The following is a 24,731-nucleotide window of genomic DNA, read 5'->3' on the forward strand; positions in this document are numbered from 1 at the left end:
CCTGGTTAGCATCAAAGGGAGCTCAGATAAAGCTTCCTGTGAGATGCACGGCTTTGTTCAGAGCAGCCAAATCCTGGTGGTGATCACTGCCAGGTCCTGAGTTGGAGGACTTGGGCTCTTTGCTCCCCAGGGGCTGGCAGGAGTTTGCTGGAGCACTGGAAGATCAAGCTGCTCTGGCACTGCAGAGGCAGAAAACAGACTGTTAAAAATCTGCTGAACCCGAGGAGCTCCAGGCAGCCCCTTCCAAGCCAGAAGGTTGCAAACCACAGGGGCTGCAGGTTGACACTCTGCCCGAGGAGCCCCCTCCTGAAACCTCACAGCCAGGGTGATGGAGAAGCTGGGAAGATGGCTTGGTAGCCCAGGGACAGCTGTGCCTGCTGGGTCTCTGTGTCACTGACAGACACAGTGGTTTCACTCACATGCTCCATCCCTCAACACGGTGCTGGAGAAGCCCAGCTAAGGACACTGTGCCAGGCTGCTGTCAGCCCAAAAGCCAAAACTGCTCATGGGCCCCCCCTGAAGAGAGACTGGTGTGAGGGAAATGTTCCTACACCTCTTCTCTTCCCAGAGAGCTTTCACCAAGAAATGCCCCAGCTAAATTCTGGCTCTGTACTGGACTACCAGCCTGGGGCAAAGCTGTCGGAGCACCTGTACCATCCCACTGCCCTTCCTCATCCTTCACCCCTCTCCAGAAGATTGGTTAAGGAAGGAGACAATCCTAAGGGAAAATGCTGCCCTTCCCTTTTCACCCCCAGCTCAAGGCAAAGAACAGCCCTGCTCTTCTTGCTCCAGTCCCACAAACTCCTGCTTCAGCCTCTTCCCTCTTCCATCTGCTCTCACCAGCTTTAACCCTCTCATCCTGGCACATCATCCTGGGAGTTGGTTCCCACTGGCCTCCCACGGGGATCTGGCTCTGCCGCCCTTCCCCAGACTCCCCGCAGGCTCCTCTTCAGAGGAGACTCCACTCTCCTGCCATGTATCCGAGCAGCAGCAACTTGCAACGTTTGGAGCTGTTTCAGAACATCTTCACTGACAATTTCCTCAAAGGCCACTCTTCAAACGGTGACAAACCAGCCTTGATCTCCCCCGCGGAACAGCAGGAGACGGACTGAGCCTGTCCTCTTAATTGGTGTTACTCTCCCATTATTTCCAGGCTGGTAGAAATCCTGCAGACTCCTTTTCTGGCTGGTGGGCAGAATGGGATTTCCTCGGGACTTAGCAGGGAGCAGCACTCCCAGGCACTGATAACTCAGAATGCACCTCCCCGGGGAAGAGACGTGGAGCCAAGGGCTTACAGGCACTGTCATTTCACGCCTGCCTTGGAGCACAGCAGAGATGGCTCTGAATGGATTGGGAATGCCATCCGCCCTTCAAGTCACAGACAGGCCTGCTGCACCCAAACTGGGTCAGGGCATGCTTTCAGACTAAGGTAATTCCTCACAAGCTCAGCTGGTTTTCATATGTATTATTCACATGTCAGTCTTGGCTAAAAGCTGTCCGAGTTTCCAAGGTGGGTAACTCCAGGCATTCTGGGAATCAAAGCTGTGATGTCCCCATCACTTCCAGGCTTGCCCACAACAAAATTAGCGCCCAACATTTTCCATCAACAGCTGTGAACTCACTCCAGCACAACTGACCATGAAGCTCTAGCACTGCTTTTTCCAGAGCAGAGGGAATAAGACAGCATCTGTAAGGTGGATGCACCAAGGCTTGGGTCTGCTGGCCTCCCAGTCCAGCCCACTGGAAAGAGATTCCTCCAAATTTGAGCAAAATTGGAGGCAAGGAAACTCCCTTCTGTTACCAAAGTGATAAGACAGAGTTATGTTCTCACAGGCAGCAAGGACAACATGGAAGTGGACTTCCAAAGGTTGCATTATTTACACTGAAGGCTCAGCCAAGTTTGAGAAAGATCTATTCATTTTAAATCAACGTAATATTTATGATAGAGCACAAAAGATTATGGGCCAGAACCTCAGCCAGTGTAAATCAGCACAGCACTTGACCCAGCTGAGGACCCAGTTCTGGCTGTTGGCTTTTAAAACTCTATTTTTCTTCAGTTCTCTAGCTCCTGCCAGCCAAAAACCCCAAAAATATGGAGATAGAGAGAGACCTGTTCCTGTGGTCAGGACTGCAAGGATAGTGACCAAAGGTGAGGAGGAGATTTGAGAGGTGAAACAGCTAAAAAGAAGGAGAATTTAAAGAGTAGTTGATACCTCAAGTCAGGAAATCTTCCTTTTGTGAACTCTGCCATCCCCACAGAGTTCAGGGATGGGGAGTTTGAGTGCAGCTCCACAGGACTCCTCATTTCTGGTGGAGCCCAGGTGCTCCATGTAAAGCAGTCCTTATTCCATAACCACATGCCAAGGATGCAGAGGTACTGCCCATAGGCAATGGGAAACCATACCACTGGATTAATTAATTTAATTTTTTATAAATTTGGCAAGATTTGAAGCCCTTTGCCCATCCTCACGTCTGCCCTGAGCTGCCTCTATCCCAGTTTTGGAGGCTGCCTGCAAGTTGGAGTGGAGTTTCTGTACCTTTGTCTCAACAATCTTGCTGATGTAGTTCTCGTGTCTCCTGTTGCTTCTGTGCCCTTGACACCAGGAATTTTGATGAGGTCCACCCAATCATCCTCACGTAGCCCTAAGTGCTGCTAATCAAACGAGCAATTAGAGCAGGATGCTTCACTTCCACAGCCCTGTTGCTGTGCATTCCCCAGCAGCTCCCTCTGAAAAGACACAGTGATGGATAACAACTCCATATTACTTATTAAACACCTAATACAGCTTTAACATTTCTGTTTACTGAAGAGTGTTAATCTTAATGAAAACAATATTTGAGGCAGACTGGCAAGGATAATTCTCTACCCTTTTATCCAGGGATCTCAGAATACAGAAACAGTAATTGATCCTCACGGCATCTCTGTGGGTATTACACCTTTTTAAAAGGGTAAACAGAGGCACGGAGAGGTTAAATGGTTTGTACAAAGTGCATTTGCTTCTCGGAGAGTGTTGGTAATGCAGTCCCCGAGCCCTCAGGAAAGCCAGGGAAGCATGTCTCTAACAAGAGAGGTCTGTGGCTTTTTATCCCCCTTGCCTCTGACAAGGCTGGTTTGAGCTCTGCGGTGACAGAGGAGCTGAAATGGGGCTTCACAGAAATCAGAGATGGAGGAGACCCACAAGGAAGCTCCTCATTATATTAGGAGAGATCAAAATTCAGCAGGGCTCTAAACGCTTCTGCTTTGGCACATGAGTCAATCACTGACTGACAGAGATGTGCAGACAAAACCCTTCCCAGGCAAGAGATTATCCCACATCCTGGGCACCTGGCTCCCAAGTATCTGGGACTGGGCACCATCAGTTCACCTGACTGGACCCCACTGCCCAGGGCTGCCAGAGCATCCCCTCTCCCACTGCCCAGGGCAGGGACACTGACACAGGCAGGGCTGGTGGGAAGGGAAGAAGGAGATCTGGAACTCCCTTAACCCAGAAAATTAATTTTGCTCTCCTTCACAGTCTTTTCTGCCCTGTCAAGCCAGGAGAGTGTGTAAGACAGGAAGAGGCACGACAGAGTAGAGAAAACACTGCCCTGTGGCACGTTCTCCATGTAATTTTCCAGCTCTAAGAGTTCACAGGCTGCCTCTGGAGTGAAAGAGATGTCAAGGTTCATAATATTTTCCTATTTTTCAAGATAAATACTCTTTTACCATCCCAAAGCCTTCACTATCTACTACTTAAGTCCATCTCATAAAATTCATAAACCTTTCCCAAAATATCCTCCAGCCAGAAAAGCTCAGGTTAGTCTCAATCCTAAGCAATGCACAAACCATTAATGACAAGTTCCTGATAACAAAGGCACTCAGGCATCAATCTATCAATCCACAGGCTGGAAAAAAGCACCTTAAGAAGAGGAAAGGGGACACAGAGAGCCAGAGCTGAATCACCAATTTCATTAGGACAATCACCATCCAAATGCCTTCACATTTGCCTAGGATTATTTGATTTCCCCCAGCACTGAAAGGTCTTTTATTATACACCAACAGCACCATAACAGCAGGCCTGGAATGGGAAAGAGAGCCATCTAAATTAATATTTCTCCTGAGTTCCTCTGCCTGTGTCAGTGGGGACTCTCAGCGAGCCCCTCTGCAATGAAGGGCAGGTTTGAACACTTGTACCATGTCTCCAAAATGACACCTATATATCTATATGCTCTCACATATGCACTCATGCACCCAGTTCTTCAGCAGGGGTTTGATTTCACCCAGGTATTCTCCTGACACCTTGGCAGGTGTTTATTATTTAAAGCCCTTTATCTGCTTTAGTGGAACTCCTGTCCCGGAGGCCACAAGTACACCCAAGCAAAACAACAGAAAAACACCCAAACCCAGCATTCAAAATGGGTGCACAGACAGAAGGTCTGGCAAATCTGGACATTTCCAACATCAGTATCTTGGGAGATGGAGACTGAAACAAATTGTTCTTAGCCCAGAGTAATTTCACGAGATTTTATCCATACAGCAAAGTCACTTTCCACCACTGAAAACGATTTTCTGCCATGCCTGCAGATATCACCAGAGCACTCTCAGCTCTGCAAGTCTTGCAACTCAAGAGGGGAATTGTGGACATGCAAGTCACGTCCACCCGGATTTAGCTCCCACAGCCTGGGAAACACATCCCCTCAGAGCCCCAGAGCTGACAACCTGTTAGCACCACGTATTAGCCTGATCCCAGGTGGGATCTAACCCTCTGCAGCTCAGGGCTCTGCTGCCTGGGAGAGACAGGGAAAGGCAGAGACAGCTGCTCAGGGGTGGATGCTGAGCAGGAACGAGGCAAAGCAGCAGCAGAGTATTTACATGGGCACAGCAGCATTAATGACCTTGCAGTTTGCACTCATCCCAGGTCCTGACTATAGACCCCCACCCCTGCTGCATCAGCCAGCCCCACTGAGAAATGAACTCCCACCCCTTCTCTAATGCAGCAGGAAGTCTAAATAAGTGCTTTCCACACATTCTGGGCTTGTGTACACACAGTTCCTGTACGAGCTGTACTGGCTCAGCAAGAAACAGCACAGCCCAGCGCGAGGGATGGAGTCATTCTGCCATAAAGGCGCTGTGTCAGGGATAGCTTGTTTGCACATGCATAGAGAAATATGCCAAGCAGCCCTGGCTGCAGGCAGCAGTGAGGGCTATCCATTATTAGGGAGGCTGGGAATGAGCCTTCCTTCAGAGGGAAAAGAGGGAAAAGAGCAGGTACCTCTAGCCAAGGTCCACAGCCCCAGGGGATACCCAAAAGATGGTGCAATCCCAGGGAGGAACCCCACTTTTTCTCACTCATCCCTGCAATGCAAAGCTCTCAGTTCTTCCTAAAGCCTCCAAGACACTTCCAAATCTCCCAGTTCTTTCCTGATATGATGCTGGCACTCACATCCCTCTCTCCCTGCCCATCACATCCCTCTCCCTGCCCATCACATCCCTCTCTCTGCCCATCACATCCCTCTCTCCCTGCCCATCATATCCTTCTCTCCCTGCCCATCACATCCCTCTCTCCCTGCCCATCACATCCCTCTCTCTGCCCATCACATCCCTCTCTCTGCCCATCACATCCCTCTCTCCCTGCCCATCACATCCCTCTCTCCCTGCCCATCACATCCCTCTCTCCCTGTCCATCACATCCCTCTCTCTGCCCATCACATCCCTCTCTCTCTGCCCATCACATCCCTCTCTCCCTGCCCATCACATCCCTCTCTCTGCCCATCACATCCCTCTCTCTCTGCCCATCACATCCCTCTCTCCCTGCCCATCACATCCCTCTCTCCCTGCCCATCACATCCCTCTCTCTCTGCCCATCACATCCCTCTCTCCCTGCCCATCACATCCCTCTCTCTGCCCATCACATCCCTCTCTCCCTGCTCAGCACATTCCTCCCCTCCCCTCCATCACTCCACCTGCAGCAGCATGCCTCCCTTGTATGTATTTTGCTGGGGAACTTGTAGGGCTTGTCTGGCTAATGAAAAGCTACTTTGGATCCCCCTATGGGCTTTTCAGAAAGGATTAGCAAGGTTTCTCCAAAGCAGACACAGCAAGACAGTGTGTTTCTCTAAATACATCAGGGAGTTCTCCGGCGCTTGGCTTTGGCAGGGGCTAAGTGCAGTTGTCTCACAAGTTGTCTCCTGGCTCGGGTGTACAAGCAGGAAGGTGCTGTCAGGCATTGATACAGGGCTGCTCGGGCTCTGCCTCTCTGGGGTGCTGCACAAAACAGCGAGTGAAAGCTGCTACCTGCTGACAGCTCTGCCCAGCCTCGCTCAGAGCGACGTGGGCTGTGGAGAAGCTTCCCTGCTGAAGATGCTGGCAGGGAGGGCAGCAGAGCCCAAATAATCCTCTGCACTCCACAGAGCCTCCATCTCACCCTCGTATGTGTCCCCAGAGCAAGACCCAGGGATGGCCACCCACTGCTTGCTTAGGGAGCACAAACTCCAGCTTAACTTGGCATCTCCCTGATCTTCCACGGTCTTTCTCTCAGACCCTGACACAAATTGAAGTGAATTTCCTGTGGTCAAGCAGCAAAGCCATGGCAGAGCTGGGCTCAAGGCTGGCCTCCAGCTCTACAATCTCCTCAGGACACCAGGTCTTTAAGGGACCTGTGCAGTCCTAAAACTGGTGCCATTCCCAGTGATCCTCTTGGCCCCACACAGCCTCAGAGCTGCCTTGTATTTCTCATTTGGAGTAAGTGGGGCAAGCAATTAGCTTTCTCAACAGCCCTTATGGGAAGCTGCTGTTGGCAGGGGTAATTGAATGTTATCCCAGAAAAAAACAAGGGGAACAAGATGTGATAGCCATATCATCTCAAAATAGGCAACACACAGGCCATTCATCCCTCTCTCTGGGGGCCTGGCTTTGTTTGAGCAAGATTATGAACTCCCCTTCAGAAGAGCTTCATCATTTCCACATATTTCCCATTGGCCATGGGCAGGCAGGATCAATAAAGATATAATCCGAGAGACAGCTGCAAACACAAAAGTTCCTAATGAATTCCCAACCACCCAGGCAGCCCAAACACACATCCCCATCAGCTGGGAATTTGTGCAAAGCCATCACTCCGACACACTTAAAATTTCCCCATGGAGGGCAGGACCAGAGGCAAGATAGTGTCAGGTGGCTCCCAGTCCATCTCAGAGTCCGGCCTTACCCCCAGAGTAATTACTCCTCCACACATCAACACCTCCAGCCAGGGGAGAGATTGGAGGCACAGGAAGGTATATTTGAAGAAAACACTATGGAAGTGGCCTGGCAGTGTGGCCTTGGGGACAGAAAGTTGATGTGTGGGTAATAAGGATGAGTCAGTAGCCCAGATATCTCCCTCCAGCCCAGCTAATTCACAGGCTCTATCTCTGCTACCACCTTTCCCCTTCTTCCTTTCCCTAACTCCTCCCTCTAAATGCAATTTAGCATATCTGAAAGTACATATTGTCCCACCATCTAAACAGTTTTACTGCAGATGTAACAAGGAAAAAAAAAATACACGTGGATTTATGTGTTCTTAAATTGTACTGGACAATTTGACATCTCTTTAGAAGGCAAAAGTTGCACTGAAGGGGATAACTAGAGCTTTATTTCCTCTGTTGGGCCACAACATCCCATAGCTGCTAATAAGTTAAAAGCCAGCCATCCAAAATTCACTGGGTTTTTTGTGGCAAAACGCATTTTATTGGTGGTTTTCCACATTTTTTTAAAACCTCCTTTTGGAAAATACATAGCAAAACTTTCTAAGCCATCTGGGGAACTTGGGATATTAAATTCCCATTCAAACGAAGCACGAACCCAAAATCCCACGTGGGTTTGTAAATTCCAGTTAAACTGTCCTGACTTTGCAGTAAGTCCATTGCTCCCCCAGAGGACCCTGTGGATCTACTGCCACTATTTAGGTAAAAAACTCCTCTGAGTGATAGAGATCTGTCATTTTCAAAAGCTGAAGGAACAAGATGCTTATCCCAGCTTCCCAGAAGTCATTTTGTGTGCATGCAGAACCACAGATATTTCCATCCCAGCTCACTCACATCCCTCATTCACACCCACAACAGCTGAAAAAGGGGAACTCTTCCCTTTTGGGGCCACATCTGGTCAACAAAACACCCTTAATGGACTCCCAAACAGCAGGTTTAGTCAAGAAATTGATGCACTTGGTAGGAGATTGATGTATAATATATCTGCATAAATACAGAGAGAGGCAGTGCAATTACAGGGGTCTGCCAGGAGCAACAGTAAGTACAGGGGAATTTGAGCAAAGCCCTGCAGCTAAAGGTCCAAAGATCTTTCATTTTACTTACTGTGAGAACAAGAAAGCCTCTCCAGGCAGCGTTACTTCAAGGCAGGGCAGATAAAAACACAAGAGGTCTCTCATTTTGCCTTGTAACACAGAGGTTAAGCAGCATGTACATGGCCTCCAACCCCTGGGCACAGCCACGTGTCTTGGGTCGAGGGCAAAGCCAGAGTCTGCAGCTCTTTGTACTCACTCACTTCCTTCCAAGCCCTTCCTGACCCACCAGCCAAGCCTGGAGTCTTAAGCAGCAAACACTTCACTCAGAAAAGGTAATTTGAATGCTCCAGTGACTGGGATCATGCAGCAGCCTTTGCTACCACTCCCGCTTCCCCAAAAGTTTACAAATGATGTTACTGAGGGCAGTGGATCACAGGAATCAATAAGTGCTCTGCTGCAGTTTGTACTGAGCTAATAAAAACACTGAGCACCAGGCACCAGCCCTGCTTGCAAACACTTGGCTCTGATTGACTCCAGCAGCTCCTCGGTTAAACAGGCACAGACCAGGAGAGCAGGAGGTCTCCTCAGCATGGGCTCCAAGGTCATGGGGCTGCTGTGCCAGCTCCAAACCAGTAGGTCAGGGAGGAGATCAGTGCTAAAATAGCAGGAATAATCTGTTGTTTCCTGCTACCATCCCTCCCAGACTCCCTGTGAACTTCATTAACACTTATTTGCTGAGGTAGGTGATGGATTTCCCAGCTCTGGCCCGTGGGTATCACTTCTTCCTGCAGTAAGGAAGTGGAGTCTTTCAGAGATCTGCCACAGGCCCTTTTTAGGTACATGATGAGAAGGATTCAAGTGGCAGCCCAGGACGCTTTGAAATCAAACACCTTCTCTTCTATTCTAGGTGTTGCTGTGATTTTTTTGAATGGCCACAGTGTGCCTGCAGCGAGAGCTCACATACCTAGCAGTACTCAATTTAGCTGTATGAATAGCATTAATTACTGAGCGATTAAATGACTTGCTCAAAGTCAAAATGAATCAGTGGCAGTGCCAGAGAAACAGCCCAGCAGTCCTGGCTCCAGGTCCTTCACACCTGACACCAGAACTCAGCGCTCCAGCCGCCTGCTTGGGTGATATTTAGGGACTTAATTACACACCACCATCAGTCTCTCTGCTCTGGGTTTCGAGGCTCAGGCAAAGCTGATCCCCAAGTTTCCAGAGGAAAAAGAGGTTCCTGTGGTTGAAAGGCTGCTTTGTCACCAGCTCCTCTCCAAAGTTAGCTGTCAAGAGCATCTGGGCTTTTGGCTGGATCGCTCCCTGATATATGAGGAGCATGTTGAACATGTGCTGCCTGCAGTTGGTACAAGGTTCTTTGTCAACCCAAGCATTGCTTAAGTGCCCATAATAGGGAACAGGTTGCCCAGCCGTTCCTCCTCCCCGATATTGATTATGGGGATATAATACTGCACAGAGCAGCAGCAGCTGTCTTTCACTGCCTGGATATTCCGCATAATAAAGCACGGAAAGTTCCTTCTCCCGAGCAGTCATTACCTGCTGCACCACAGCAGCTCCTGCAAACAAGCTGTGCTGGCTCAGCCTCACCACAGGCAGCCCCAAATAAACTAGCCCTAGTGACAGCCCTTCCAGTCCAGTATCCTGTTTAATCCCACAGGAACACTCAGGAAGCTGTATGAAGGAGTCTGTGCATGCAAAGAGGCAAAAGGAACAGGCAAAATTTGCTTATCCTCATTTATGGTAACAACAGACGCCATCAACTCTGCATGAGTTAGTGTCACAGTGCCACATTGATCCCTGTGTCACACGAGACTGGCACCCCATCCACTGCCCTATAAAATCCTAATGCCAGCACACACTCTCACCTCTGCTTGACTTAAGCTCTTGGGTTTAGTCCTACAAGCACAGAAGGAAAACCAAGCAGAGGCTGCAGCCCAGGCTCCCTCCTGCCCTACTCCAGCACTCCTCACAAAGCTCCCCACACGTATTACAGCAACAGCTGGAATGAGCAGCTTTTGTGCCAAGTTCAATACACACACAGAGGAACAAAATCTTTTACCAAAGCTGCCTGCAATCAGAGGAGAGGAGTGAACAAAATGATGTGCTGTAGGGAAGAGAGAGGCAGACTGCAAAGCCATTTGCTGAAGGTCACGCAGTCAGGGCTGCGACAGAGCAGGGCTGAGTCCTGAGTCCCAGGTTAATTCCTCAGCCTCACCACTTTACAGATCCCACATACATTTGGGTTTACCTCTTTTTGAACTCCTTCCAGAGGCTGCAAATGTCTGCTGTGGTCCTGAACTTCTCTCCTGGCAGGGGATGGCTCTGCCTGCACAATGCTGAGACCTTCAAGCAAAACTGGGAGACACTGAAAGGAAACACTGGGGTACCTTTAACCACCTCTGCTGCTCCCAGTTTTAGCAACAAATTGTTTCCACAAAGGTGACCTTCCTCAGGAAGCCAGACAGAGGAGTTGAAGTCTCCAGGGGGAGGCTCCTGCATCCCCACACCTCCACCTCCACGAACAGAACCATCCCTAACTACTCCATATCCTCTCATTTGCCCCTGGATGAAACCGTGGCTCATTTTGCCAGGCTGTCACTCGGCACATTGTTCATTACAGGGAAATGAACTCTGTTCCCGAGTGTCTGGGGGACAGAGTGTAATTGGGTTCTGTGCAGCCTTTTCATTTAATTTACTCAAGTTGTATTTATTTCTTACAGAATTAGGTTTTAGCGGCTGACGGACAAGACATCAGCGAAAGACAGAGGCAAACAGATGGGATAATAAACCTGGAGAGGGAAAAATTATGTCTCTCTGTCTCTTCTTTTTGCTTTCCCTCACTGTCTCAGTCAACTCTGCCACTCTTTCATCCTTTTATAAGGAACATGGAGGGCTGCTGCTAAAAAGCTCTACTTCATCACCATGTGGCTTTGTAAAGGTAACCTTATTATCTAAGTTCATCCCAATATGGAAAAAAGGATATTTAGTGTGGGTTAAAACATGCCAGCAGAACAATCTGCTGAGTTTAATGAAATGAAAACATTTGCAAGAACCTATTGATTGTGTTGACATTTTCAGCGAAAAATTATCAAAATGTTATTTTTGATAAGGTTGAAGTACTTCATTTCAACATATTATAATTATATCTGATATCCTTATGGAGAGAAATTCTGAATATAATATAAAAGTCAGAAGAAATTGCCTCAGCCTGCCAGAATGAATCATTCTAACCGACACCAGACTTTCTCATATACTTACACTTGGGGCAAAGCAGGACCCCAAAAGGAAGAAACCCACCCTTTCCATTTTAAAACCTTTCCCAGCAGCACCATCCTGCTGCAGAAAAGCAGGAGGGGAACGTCATGGGGTAACTAATTAAACCCATTATCTCTGCCCCAGCAGGCAGGGACGACCTTTGATGGGCTGAATGTCAGCACCTCTCATCTCCCATGGTCACAACACCCCTGGGTGCATAATCCTGTAATATTAAATCCCTTCTCTGACTAAAAGTGGGACCTGAAGAGCAGCCACCAGCAAATCTGGTGCCACCACCTCCTCAGTTTGCTTGGAGAAAGGGCACGGGATGGCACAGGGGGCAAGAAGCAGAGGAAGAGCACACAGGGCTTCGCCTCACCCTGTGGCACCATAAATTATGCAGCTGCCTTCATCCATTATTCAGCATAATTTATTTTGAACATTTAGATCAGCAGTTTGTGTGAGGAAAAAAACAGAAGTGGAGGGGAAAGGAGGGAAAAAACAGGGAATTAAGTGAAGGAGAGAGGGAAGCACTGGAATGGATGGTCCAGTCATTAATCAAAGACAGGCAAGGAGACGACAGGATGAGAAGGAGCAGCTGGAGAGCCACTTAAATAATAACAGGAGCTCCAATTCCCCAGCCCTGGAGGAGCAGAGGGTGAATGAAAAGCCCTGTGCACAGTTTAAGGCTATTAACAGCTCCAGCCCCTCTTCCAAACCCAAACCCCCTCACACCCAACAGAGCAGGGCTGCAAGAGCAGGGTGGATCAGCAAAGAGTTTTCTGAAGGATGCTCTCCCCAGAAAGCCTCCCAGGGGAGGATCTCATCCCTCATCTGCACCTCTGAGCTCACCAGCCAGCTCTGATTTCTGAATTACAAATGTTTTCTGACACAGAAGCCTCAATATTACTCCACGACTAATAAATTGAAGGAAATAACAACTTGCCCAGCAGATATACCCCAAGCCTGAGAGTGGTGAATTCAATGAATAAATTACTTCCATGAATTTTTCACTCAAATCTAATACGCTCAAGAGCAGCTGTCCCAAAGCCATGGCATTATCAGCAGCTCTGAGGTACTTGGGGGCAGGAGAAAAAATGGTGACCACGATAAGCTGGGCCAAGTTATCACCATGAAATATCCCTTACTGCAAACAGGAGGTGCCCTGGGTTTGCAAAAGTCTCACTCTGCCCAAATAGCAGCAGGTTCCTTTGCAAGCATCTTCTTCTGCATCTCAAGGGGTTTTTCAGACACTCATTCCAATCCTTTGGGGAGCAAGGAGTTGCCATCCAAAGGTGCTGTGAGATCCTTGGGCAGCAGGAAGCAATGGGTTCAGGTTAGGGGTGTTTGAAAAAAATCACAAGGGGTTGCAGGAGTGTTTACAGAGCAAATGCAAGTTATTCTCTGGAGGAAATCAATAAAAGTGATGGCTCGTGCCTTTTGGATGTGTAGGGAACCATTGGCTTCATCTAATGAGAGCCAGTTTTGTTTGCAGCTGAAAGGAAAAGGTTTCTATTCCCAAAGTTTCTATTCCCAAACTGCTGTGACACATGAGGTGCTCCTGAAAACCAGGATGCCCAAAATTCCTTCCCCATCTCCAAAGAGGTTGGGAGCACACTGAAAAGCAGATTTGCATGGTAACCATTCACATCCCAAGCAGGCACAGCAGAACTCTGTCCCACCCGAACCCTCCAGGGGTGCCACCGAGGCTTGGTGTGAGCTGGGGGAGCCACCAGTGCTGTTGAACAGAAGGCAAATGATTCCATGCACACCCCTCTGCTCCCATTTTTCCAGGCCATAACCCTGGAAAGGGAATATGCAGGATGGGGAAGGGACAGGCAGGCACAAGTGAGCAAACACCGAAATGAGGAGGGGAAAGCTCCAAGCCTGGATGGCTCAGCAGCTGCTCCACTGTCAGGATTGGCACTGCTGGAGCACAGGAGTGATGGCCCGGGCATGGAGCAGTCCCTGCCAGGGCTGCAGCTCCTCTCCTGAGGGCTGTTCACTCCCACCTTTGCAAAGCTGTTGAGAGAGGGGTGGAAATGTGGGAATGAGGCCCCGGACCACATTGTGCACAGCACCAGGCTGGGGCGGTCGATGGGACCCAGCTGGGGACTTTAATGTCCTGGAGCAACTCTCCACAGCTCCTGCCCGAGAAGGGCACTCGCTGCTGGCAAAGCCATTTTTCAAGTTGTCACCACTGCTTTCACAAAGAGTTACAAGGTCTCCTTCTCTCTGAGTAACCCCAGAGGAAAGGATGCTGATGGTGTTTCACTGAACAGGAAAGTTCCAGCTGGAAAAGCAGGTACCTCCAGGGCAGGCACAGCAAGGAGTCCCATCACCACTCAGGGTGTAAATGCCAAATTTAATTTGCTCTCATCCCTCTCCCCCTGGCCGTCTGTTTGTCAGTGCTTGCTTTGCAATGAGACCTCCTCCATCCCCACACCTCACCTACTCTTACTCCTCCTCTCCTCAGTTCCCGGGAAACTCAATTCCATCTAAGCTGACTTTGAAAGCTTTAATGGGACCAGATGGTTCCATAAAATATAAATGCAGGGATAAAAATACCATCAGACCTCTGAGCGATTAACTTTGGATCTACCCTGACTGGGAAGGATTCAACTGAGCTCGCTGAACTGGCAAGTTTGCTGCCTTCCTCCTGCAGATGGGTTCATAAACTCTCTCTGTGCCTTTCATCTGCCTCGGGAGCAATGCCAGAGGTCTCTCCACCTCTTTATGGTCCTCCAGACCCTTCTGAAGGTCTGGTCTGCCAGCCTGTTAATGTGGCATGCAGTTCTTCCTCCAAGAGGGGTTACAAAGGGAGAAAAGCCATACAGGGTTCTCATAAAGGCCAAGTCACCAAATGCTTTAATTTGCTGCAGTAGACTATTTTGGGCAACACTGAATAGAGGAGATCCTTTCACATCATTTAAAAATATCGAGAAACTTTCATAGATTGAAAACCAAATTAAGACTAAAATTATCACCCAATTTTACTCAGTAATTTTTGCTGGCATGGAAATGATCATTCCATGCTTTCGAAGTGAACAGATAATTCCAGACTCAAAAGGCTCACTTCAGCAGTAAGTAAACTTGTTAAATTAGGGGCTTGAAAGTTATAATAAACTATCTGGATGAACATGATGTGGCACAGTGTGGTTTTTGGAAAATAAAGTGTCCCCTCTCTAATCTATCAGAGTCCTTTGAGGGAGGCAGCAATACTTTCAAGAAAAGCTGTTATTATTTATTAGTCCTTCAAAAATGTCTTAATTAATAATAACCAGTACTCCTGACGAAGCAGCAGGCTCCGAAGATGAAAACCATCTTCCTGCAGATGCCTTGTGAAGGGATGTCATTTGAACAAGGAAACTGAACAGCAGCTGGGGAAGAACAGCAGCTTGTCAAGATCCATACAAAGCAGGGATTTGGGAGAGTGAAAAATAAAAGCCAGATCTCCTGAACCACGGCTCTCCCACTCCTGTATCAGGCAGATCCCAAAAATGACATTGATGTGGCCAGGAGGACACAGACCACACACAGATTAGCTGGACTTGAGTCACCATGGCTGAGAAAATCCTGCTTTAACAACCCAAAGCCGTATCCCAGAGCTCCTGAAGGGTTTATACCACCTGTGCTACATCTTTACCCTTTCACCTTTAGGAAAATGGAGCTTTCCCTGCCCATCATGGCTAAATCCAAGGTGTGCCCCTCCTGCCATGGAAGAAACACCCTCAAAGCTGACAGGGCAGCAGGGAGACAGAAAGAGGGAAAGGAAAGAAAGGAATGCCTCAAAATATGAGAAATTGATAGCAAATTAAATCAGCCAAGCCAAGGTGAAGTTTTAAATGGCATGGAGAAAAAAAAGGTGTCAAGTTTGAAGCATTTGTGATACAAATGCTATTCATTTTAGTCAGGAGGAGAGGACTGTGGGAAATTCAACATTATCTAACACAGGCAATTAAGAAAACAATGACAGCTGAAATTTAATACAGACAAGTACAAGGTAATGCCTATCAAAAGCAACATTGCCAACAACTCATACACATTGATGGATTCTAACTTAATTGTAACCACTCAGGGGAAGGAAACAAACCCACACATCACTCTGGACAACTTAACAAAAACATCTGATCAACAGCCAGTGGTGGCCAAGAAAGCAAGACATGGAGAGAAAGGGAGAGAGAACAGTAAATGAAAATGTGGTGGTTTCATGGAAGAAAACAACATTCTCAGCTTGCAATATCACCTTCAGCATTGGAAAGACAAGGGTGTGTAAGGATAACAGGAAAATAACAATGAAAAAATGTGGTCTTAAACACATTTCCATACCTAATGAAAAAGTTGTGGGTGGATCATTCAAGAGCAGGATGAGAAAGAAGAAAAACATTTCAAAACAAAAAAAACCCCAAGTTTACGTGGTGCCTTTTATTCATCCTCCCATAAGGAAAAACACAAATTCACTGACACTGAAATCTGGAAGAGACAGACAGTGAGTGCCTCAGCAGAAATGCCCAAACTGCCCTGGGAGCCTCATCCACGAGCTCCCAGTGGTGCAGGGAGCAATTCCACAGCTCACAGGGATTATCAGGTGTGCTGCAATAGCATCAGATGTGAAGACAAATGTCAAATCCCAAAGACCTCTTTATAGGATTAAAAACCATTAGGATCTGAATAGAGGCTAAATAAAAACCTCTGGGAGTCTGACCCATTTGTGGCTTTGGCCAGGCTGGTATTTATTTAATGACAGGTCCTTATAGATTTTTGAGGCCAATTACCAATGGCTTGTACTCAGAAAATAAAATTCTCCCTCAGTTTTCTCTTGGGAGAGCTTTTTCCCCCATGCTCCTGAGGATGCCAGACATCCCTGTATCCCTGCCACAGCTGGAGGTAAATCAGGTGATGCTGATGACAGGGGGTGCTTTGCACAGAGGGTTTACCAGGGAAAGGCTGGAAATCAGAATAAAGTGTGGCCTTTCTCCTTCTCTCCCAGTAACCCCAGAGGAAAAGATGCTGATGGTGTTTCACTGGACAGGAAAGTTCCAGCTGGAAAAGCAGGTACCTCCAGGGCAGGCACAGCAAGGAGCCCCATCACCACTCAGGGATTAAATGCCAAATTGCTCTCATCCCTCTCCCCCTGGCCGTCTGTTTGTCAGTGCTCGCTTTCTGCTTTGCTTCTGCAAGGGAGCAGGGTCCTTGCAGCACGCTGAGGATTGCATGCGATGCTGCAGCAATAGCCCGGCTCAGCAGCGTGAGGCACTATTGATTCAGCTTTCACCCACCGCAGAAAGCAGTGGCCTGATGTGACCCGGGGGGAGACATGACACAGCTGAACAGGGACTGGGTCCCTCCGTGCCACTCACGGGAACATTCCTAAGGTCAGCAGCGCAGCATGCAGCCCAGAGAGCCCACAGGAAGGAGGCATTACCCTTCATCCCTGCCAGCCCTTCCCTTTTCTCATAGGACAATTTATTAATTCCTAAAGTGTTGACAAGCTCGGTGGGGAGGCGGGGAGAAAGTGGGTGTTTGTGGGGACCTGGGATTTGCAGCCACGGGCTGCCACCGCTCATAACCAGGGGTGGATGTGAAGGGCAATCTGAGCACATTTGCAAACAGATTTAATAATAAGGGGCTGTCTGCCTCGATGTGTCAAGCTATCTGCAAGTACTGCAAAAGAATATCATCGAGTGTGACATAATGCAAAGCAGGATAAGGTCATTTGCTTTGCTTTCCTCTGTTTTAAAGCATCAGAAAAATTCTTTTCAAAATACAGCTTTCACAGAAACATGACCGGCTGCCTGAGGAACGGCTCGAGATCAAGCGTTTGATATTCAAAATTAATCCCAGGAGGACGAAGTGAGATACGTTCCCTTTCCCTTCATCCATTTCCAGGCTGGAGATATCTCTCTTCCATTAACTCAGCTCTCCCCCTCCTCCCTCCTTCCCCAACCAGGTTTTCTTCACAGGCTCCAAGTTCATCTCATTTTTTTTTTCCTTCCTGAACCATTGATCTAAATGAGGGGTCTGATCCCACACTCCTCATTCAACAGGGATTTTCAGCAGAGTGAAGCCTTCACAAGTGAAATCTTAGATTTTATCATCATTGCGAAGCCAAACACCACAAGTTTGCAGCCAAAAACACTCAAGGTGAAATTAAGATAACTGGGGACTCCTGCAGCTTTCACCTTCAGGGAGAAACAGAAACAAACCTGAGAAGGAGCCTTTAATGACAACTCCAAGAAGTTATTTAACTCACATCTATTTAGGGTTTAAATTGAGATCACTGCGACACAGGCAAGCATGCATGTGGGGAATGTTTAAAAACACCGTGTTGCTTTTTCCTTTGGCACCAGAGGCTGTTCTCTCTATCCCTGCAAACAGGCCACCTCTGTCCACGCAGACACTGCCCATTGTGAGCAGCGCTGTCACCATAGACCTGATTCTTTGGAGCTCAGCTGGGGGCAAAGTCACTGTAGCCTGTCCCCCTAAACCACACCTCAGACACCCAAAACAGAGCCAATGAGCACAGCTGGATGCTCCCAGCACAGCTGGATGCTCCCAGTGCATATCCCAGTGCCCCACCGGAGGAAGTGGCACCGTGAGCGCAGGGTGCAGTGAGATCACAGAGATTCAGGAGTGAACTTTGCAAAATACGACTGTTCCTAATGAAATGAGGCATGAGGGATGGAGCCCTGGCAATGGCACCTCCAGACGTGTAAACATCTGGTAACAGTTATGGCTGGGGACACTCAGGAACTCGCGGAGCGCTGGCGGCAGCAGAGGCGCTCAGGGAGGTGGCAGGGACGGGGTCACTCGTAGCCAAGAGGCAAGAACCAGTTGCAGAAGAGGTTAGGGGAAGTCACAACACATAAATTCAGGCTTTGTCACCATCACAGCACAGCTGTGGGAGTCCTGCTGGCAGCAGAACGGGGTCTTGGGGCGGTGGTGCAGAAGCACAGCTGCACACAGCTGTACACAACTGCAGCAGCAGAACCACCAGGGGAAGGGCAGAGTGGTCCCAGGTGAAGCCTCACCACAGTTCTCCTTCCTACCTGATCCCTGGGTGTCTCCTAACACTGTCAATAACTGCTGTGGAAAGCTGAACTAAAAAGAAAGGAAAAAATAAAACCTAAGCAAGCTGATACCTAAGGGAAAAACCAGCCCCTTCCTCTGCCCAAATATTAGCAACATGCTGAAATTTCAGCTGCAATTTAGCCTGGAGTAAAGGAGGATCAGGGGAGACCTTATTGCTCTCCACAACTTCCTGAAAGGAGGGTGGAGCCAGGTGGGTATTGGGCTCTGCTCCCAGGTAACAAGTGACAGACAAGGAAATGCCTCAAGTTGCATCAAGAGAGGTTTACATTGGATGTTAGGACAATTTCTTCACAGAAAGGGTTGTAAAACTGGGACAGGTTGTCCAGAGAGGTGGTCGAGTCAATGTCCCTGGATGTGTTAAAAAAAACCCATGTGGATGTGGCACTTGAGGATGTGGTTTAATGGTGAACTCCGTGGTGGTTGGACTTGATCATCTTAAAGGTCTATTCCAACCTGAACAATTCTGTGATTCCACATCTGCCTGTGGTGACTGACTCTAGAAGTTTCCAGCTAAAGAAAGGCCCCAGGCCACCAGCACAGTGCCTGGCCCAGCACCCTCCTGGCCAGCCTCCAAAATTCCATAGCTCAGGTCCCCAGGGCCAGAGAGCTTGCAACAAGCACCTGGATGGGCCAAATTTCCAGCCAAAAACCTCTCAGGAGGCTTTGGGAAGCAAAGGCCATCAGTGTGGTGCTGTGGCCATGCCCATAGTCACCAAAGTGAGCAGCTAAACTCCTCCAGGTAGAGGAACACAGAGCCACACCCAGGCTGAAGAATGATTTCAGTGGTTTTTAAGGGAAGGTTTGCAGTGCATGTGGCCCAGTGGTCCAGGATAACCAGGAATGGCGAGCAGGATATTTAGCACCCATTAGATCTCCCCAAATTCAGTGCCAGCCATGAAGGAGAGCCACCCTGTGGGATGGCATGGGGTAAAGCCAATCCACATGCTGGACGTGGCCTCCTCAGCTCACTCATCAAACCCAAATGAAGGATCCTGACCTCCCCACCTCCTTTTCCACCAGCAGTTGCTCCTGCACACATGAATCCATCCCACATTTGTGCTTCCCAAACATCCTCCAACATTACAGCTGTCCCAGCTGGTGCCTGGGGTCCATTCAGCTCCACTGAGGAGACCTCTCCTTTTTAACAAGCATGTTAACATAACACACAAAACCCTCAAGCTCTCAAATTTCTCACTAGCCCCAGAGGAGTACAGGAAATTCTTCTTAATTACAATGTGCGTGTTAAACAGGGACACCAGAAAGCAGCAGTGAAAACTACCTGGGAAAGGCTGTGAAGACATCACCACCACTCCTGCTTGGGTTTAAAGAGTGGCTGCCACCTCTCAGGGCTGTGTCACCCCCAGGGGTTGGTGGTGAGGCCACCAAGGCTGATCTAAGGGGGCTTCAAACAGAGTGGGAAAGGTGATGCTGGAGAGAGAGAGACGTGATGCTGCAGAAGCAGCAGCCCCTGACACAAAGTTTTAACTAAATAATTACAAGTCACTATTTCTTTAACAAAAGACCGAGCCCTTGAAAAACTACTTGCAATGCCACGGCAGCCCTCGGCTCGTTTGTCATCTGGCGAGTAATCACTCACCGTCACAGGAGTTTAACCCTGTCTCGGGAGACAGCGGCACGGCCGGGCGGGGGATGTGTCGCCGCAGGTCACACCTCATTCCTCCCAAAGTGGCTTTTTCCAGAGCGTACGGTGCGTGTCCCTGGATCCCTACCTCACCCCCACCCGGCTGATGGGATGCTCACCGTGACTGGATTGGACCAGCCCCGCTTCTCAGCCCAGCGCTGCCACTTAGAATTTGCTAATTAGGTCCTGTTAATGAATTCCCGCTGATGCCTATTCACAGCACATTTGTGCTCCCTCTCTGCCAGCGCTCTCAGCAGCCCGTGCTGTTGGGAACTTGTCTGAAATCGGGAGGATGCTGCCAAGGAAGGCCCATTTCGGCTTCATGGTCATGAACGCTCACGCCAGGAGCACAGCTTAACACTGCATTCATCCAAGGAGGGAGCAATCACAGCCTGCCCGGGATCCTGGCTCTGGCAGGAGAACAACGATATCACACATCATCCATTTTTTATCAGGGCATTTTACAGCTACAAAAATCTCTACTCCCAAGCAGGTACCTACAAACAAGCTACAGATAAGTCCTACTAGCACAAATTACCCATCTGCAGCAACTGGCTCTGAAGGAACCACAGTCTGTCCACCAGTGGCTGAAAAAACAAGCAGGGAAGGTGAATTATTTGTCCAGACAATCACCCAGCCCTTCTGCTCTCCAGCACAGATACCCCTGTACAGCTGACACGCACACAAATAAGGGGAATTCAGGTAGACGCTCAGTCGACACTAAATATTCTTGTTCCTTAGACACTTCTTTTCATCCCCAGGATGTCTCAACATCTGAGCACGGTAATTCCCTAGTGATTAACTTCTTTATTTATTTAAAACAAGCAGAGAGGTTTCCACCAGCGCAACTGTCACTCCGCGTGTCTCTCCGACAGCGCGGCGGGGATGATGTGTGACAAACGCTCTGCTCCAGGGCTGCGTGTCTGCTCCAAAGGGAGATAAATCCCCTGGCCAGGGCACTCCCTGGGGGGCTCCTGCCACCACTGGTGCAGCAACAGCTCCCAGCTGAACAATAGTCACTGCCTCAGCTCTTCTCCTCCCTCCAAATATGGCCCCAAAAACATGGGAGCACCCAAGTGCATCAGACACAGCACAGGGACAGGGTGGGACATCATCTGATGGTGGTGACAGGCAGCAAATCCATCCTCCAAAACAACCCTCCATGGACTCCAGGGAAAGGACCTGCTGGCAGCCAGTGGCAAAAGCAGCTCAGCACAGAAGAGAAAAATCTTTAAACACAGAAAGAAACGCGACAGAGGCAAGGGTAAAGCTTTGCAGCTTTTCCCCAGCCTTCCCAGAGGCTGGTAAGTGCTCCTCCTAGGCAGAAAGAGGAGAAATGAGAAACAGTCCTGCTTAAAATGAATAAAATATGTCACTCCTGATCTTGTAGCTATTAAATCACTGGCTATACAATTACTTAATTATGTAGCAGTAAAAAAAAGAGAAGGGGGGGTGAGATGGTATTTTTCCTCCTGAAAACTTCAATTTGCTACCTCAAGAAAATAATTGCTCGATTCAAACATTAAATAATTGAGACATTCATTAGTAGTCCTATTGTATGATTAGCACAAGGAAGGTACCATTTAAAGACTTAGAAATTGATTCAGCAGGGTAAACGAGAGCCAGTTTTAATGGGCTAAATGGGAGCGTGGCCTCGAGGGCTGGTGGCTCAGCAGAGGACAGAGGCAGGTTGTCACTTCACTCACCAAGGGAAGCATTCCCAAACCTGGCAGTGCTGGATTCAGAGAAGGTTCTGTGGGTGTTTACAGCCCAGCTGGCTTGTCCCGGTCTAGGTTTGTATGGGCTCCTTGTCTGTCATAAATATCCTCTGTCAGGACTGCAGTGAGGATCTGTGTGCTCACCCACAACACCAGGACACCCCTCACTCCTCCCTATCCGTGGTGCCACAGGACTCTACAAAAAGCTCTGACCCCCTCAGACACATCACCTGGCACTCTCAGTCCCTGCCTGGAGAGCACAAGCTGCTGGTTCCTTCAACTCAGGCCTCTGCTACACCTCAACACGAACCTTGAGTGAATTCACTGATGCTGCAGTAACCAGCTGCCAAATAACCAAGGATTCAGGAAAAGCAGGAACCCTTTATCCCTCTAGAGGCAATTGAGCCGTTTACAGTGTCTGAAAAAAACTTGCAAACGTGCTCCAACCCAGCAGAAGGTGGGAGAAAGCTATGTGGGGTGGACAGGGGACAGCAGCTCCTGTAAAAGAAAAAGGGCAAAGGCAGCACCGGAGGGAAAGCAATTACAAGCAATAATTGGCAGAGGCTGCCATGTGGAAACACTGTCATTGTTTAAAATTTGACCCACCGCGAATATCTTTCTTAAAATGGTTATTGCCTTATCCTCTCAGATCTAAATAGCCCTCTCCACACTTGGCTGCTCCAGGGAAGACTAAAGAGCGGCTGGTGAATGCAGACGAGTTTTGGTCGGTCAGTGTTTCCCTCCTGACCCATCTCATGGGGTCCCAAGGCTAATGAGAGGCACATCACTGCCTGGAACAGGCAAAACATTCCTGCTCCATCCCACCCACGCCCTGAGTGGTTCATATTCACACCACAAGCACAGTTTTGCTCCAGGCAGCACTTTCATGGAAAAGGCCACGGGCAGGACAAGCATCCCCCACTCTGTGCCAGAGATGTGGGGAGAGGGAAGAGCACAGAGCAGGAGGAGCTGCTGCAGCAGCCCCTGCCTGTAGGCCAGGCAGCTGCCATCCCTCAGCCCTGTTTATTCCCCTATAACAAGCAGGAAAGCCAGGGAGTTTGAAGTCCTAGACAAATTATTCATCCCCAATTTAAGTCTGGAGTTGAAAACTGAAGAGACAGCTTAGAGCTGAGTGTCTTTGTAACTTAGATCATGAGATGGCTTCTTTTATGAGCTGACACCTTGCAAATACATTTTCTTCCATCAGAAAATACTGTTACATATACAAAAGATAGGCTTTCCTAGTGAGGAAGAGGGTTATCTTCATTTCACTTTGAGTAATTCTAAACCCCACCTTTCACCACAGATTCGGGTTCTTCCCGACAGTGGATCAGACAGCTCAGAGACTCTTTAAGGTGGAGCACGAGCTCCTGCAGCTGCCTCAGCAGCTCCCTCAAAGCTGCATCAATGTCACTGCCCTCCCCAAAGCAGCATCAATGTCACCACCAAGCAATGCCACCGGCGCGAGGGCGGCAAGATCCCAGCGCAATCTGGGGCCGTATTGAACCGGAACGATCGAGGAACAAAAGTGGCCATGTTAATCTCATCTCCATTGAAAAATAATAATGGATCAAAGTTTGCCAAATAGAAAAGGACAAAATCAGCAGAGAATTACTTTAATTATTACCTTCAAGCTTGCAAAAAAAAAAAAAATGGTATTACAACCAAGAGCACGCGCGAAAGGAAAACTATAAAGGAAGTACTTGACAGTGTCCCTTTAATTAAAGTGCTCTGAATATCATTAGCAATGGACCTTTGGAATTTAAAGCCAATTACAGCCTAAATGCAAAAGTTACTTGCTCGCCAAGTTGCTTACACAACATCTTTCAGAAGTGGGCTTGGTGCACAGGGAACAGCTTTTTCCCTGCTAAATTTTTATGCAGGCTGGGGACGTCAGCACAGAGAGATCCCAGATAAAGGAGGAGTGAGAGGATCCCACCAGAGGCTGCAATTATGGGTCTGAATATGCCCACTGCATCCTGTGATGCACGCAGGGCTCATCAACCAACAGATGATGGACCTTAAACCATGCTTAAAGGAGTTTTTGACTTGAGGAAAGTGCTATGGCACTGCTGAAAAGTTAAATATTTGGGTTCTAGAGGCCAGCAGCCTGTGTCACAGACTTGTGCTCATGCTCCTGGGACCCAAGTGTTTCCCAGCAGCTCAGGAGAAACTCAAGCCTCCGGAACAAGCTTCCCACCCCAGTGTTTCCAAATGAGTCTCTCCACTGCTCATCAGCCCAAAAAGGGACAAAAAATCCATTTCCTTTGGATTTGCAACACAAGATCACCACAGATGTGGCTCTACCCACAGTAAGACCCGGGATAGTAAAAACTTGTGGGACATGTCCTGGCTCCCAGGTGTCCCTCCCATGCTCCCTCCCAGGCACTGCCTCTGCAGGACCCCTTGGTGTCCCGAAGGTTTTGGGTCAGACTCTGATCATGATGCAGCAAAACCCTGCAGTTGAACTCCTGGACAAAAGACCACAACAGCAATGCCAGGAGACCAGTGGCTGTTTGCATGGAAAGAGCTTTTCCTGTTTTCACAGCAGAGAAAATGCTGCTGTGCTGGGGCTTCTGCCCTGCACTGGGGTCTGAAGGGAAAGGGAAGAACAGATGGCACAGAGAATGGTTCACCCCAAAAGTTACACCCCAAAAGGGCCAAACCCATGCTGGTTTGGGTTATCCCTGGGTTTGGGATAATCTGTGGGGTTCATGGGAGCTCTGAAAATGACAGAGGACCCCAAATTCCTAT

At 48.7% G+C, this 24,731-nt stretch overlaps 1 protein-coding gene across 2 annotated transcripts in view; it reads right to left on the bottom strand.

The window, feature by feature from the left end:
• The window catches only part of LOC135285585 (opioid-binding protein/cell adhesion molecule homolog), a 293,621-nt gene that overhangs the window by 180,906 nt on the left and 87,984 nt on the right, over window positions 1-24,731 (bottom strand). The window lies entirely within an intron of this gene.

This window comes from Passer domesticus, chromosome 23, assembly GCF_036417665.1.
Source record: "Passer domesticus isolate bPasDom1 chromosome 23, bPasDom1.hap1, whole genome shotgun sequence".
Classification (NCBI taxonomy): domain Eukaryota; kingdom Metazoa; phylum Chordata; class Aves; order Passeriformes; family Passeridae; genus Passer; species Passer domesticus.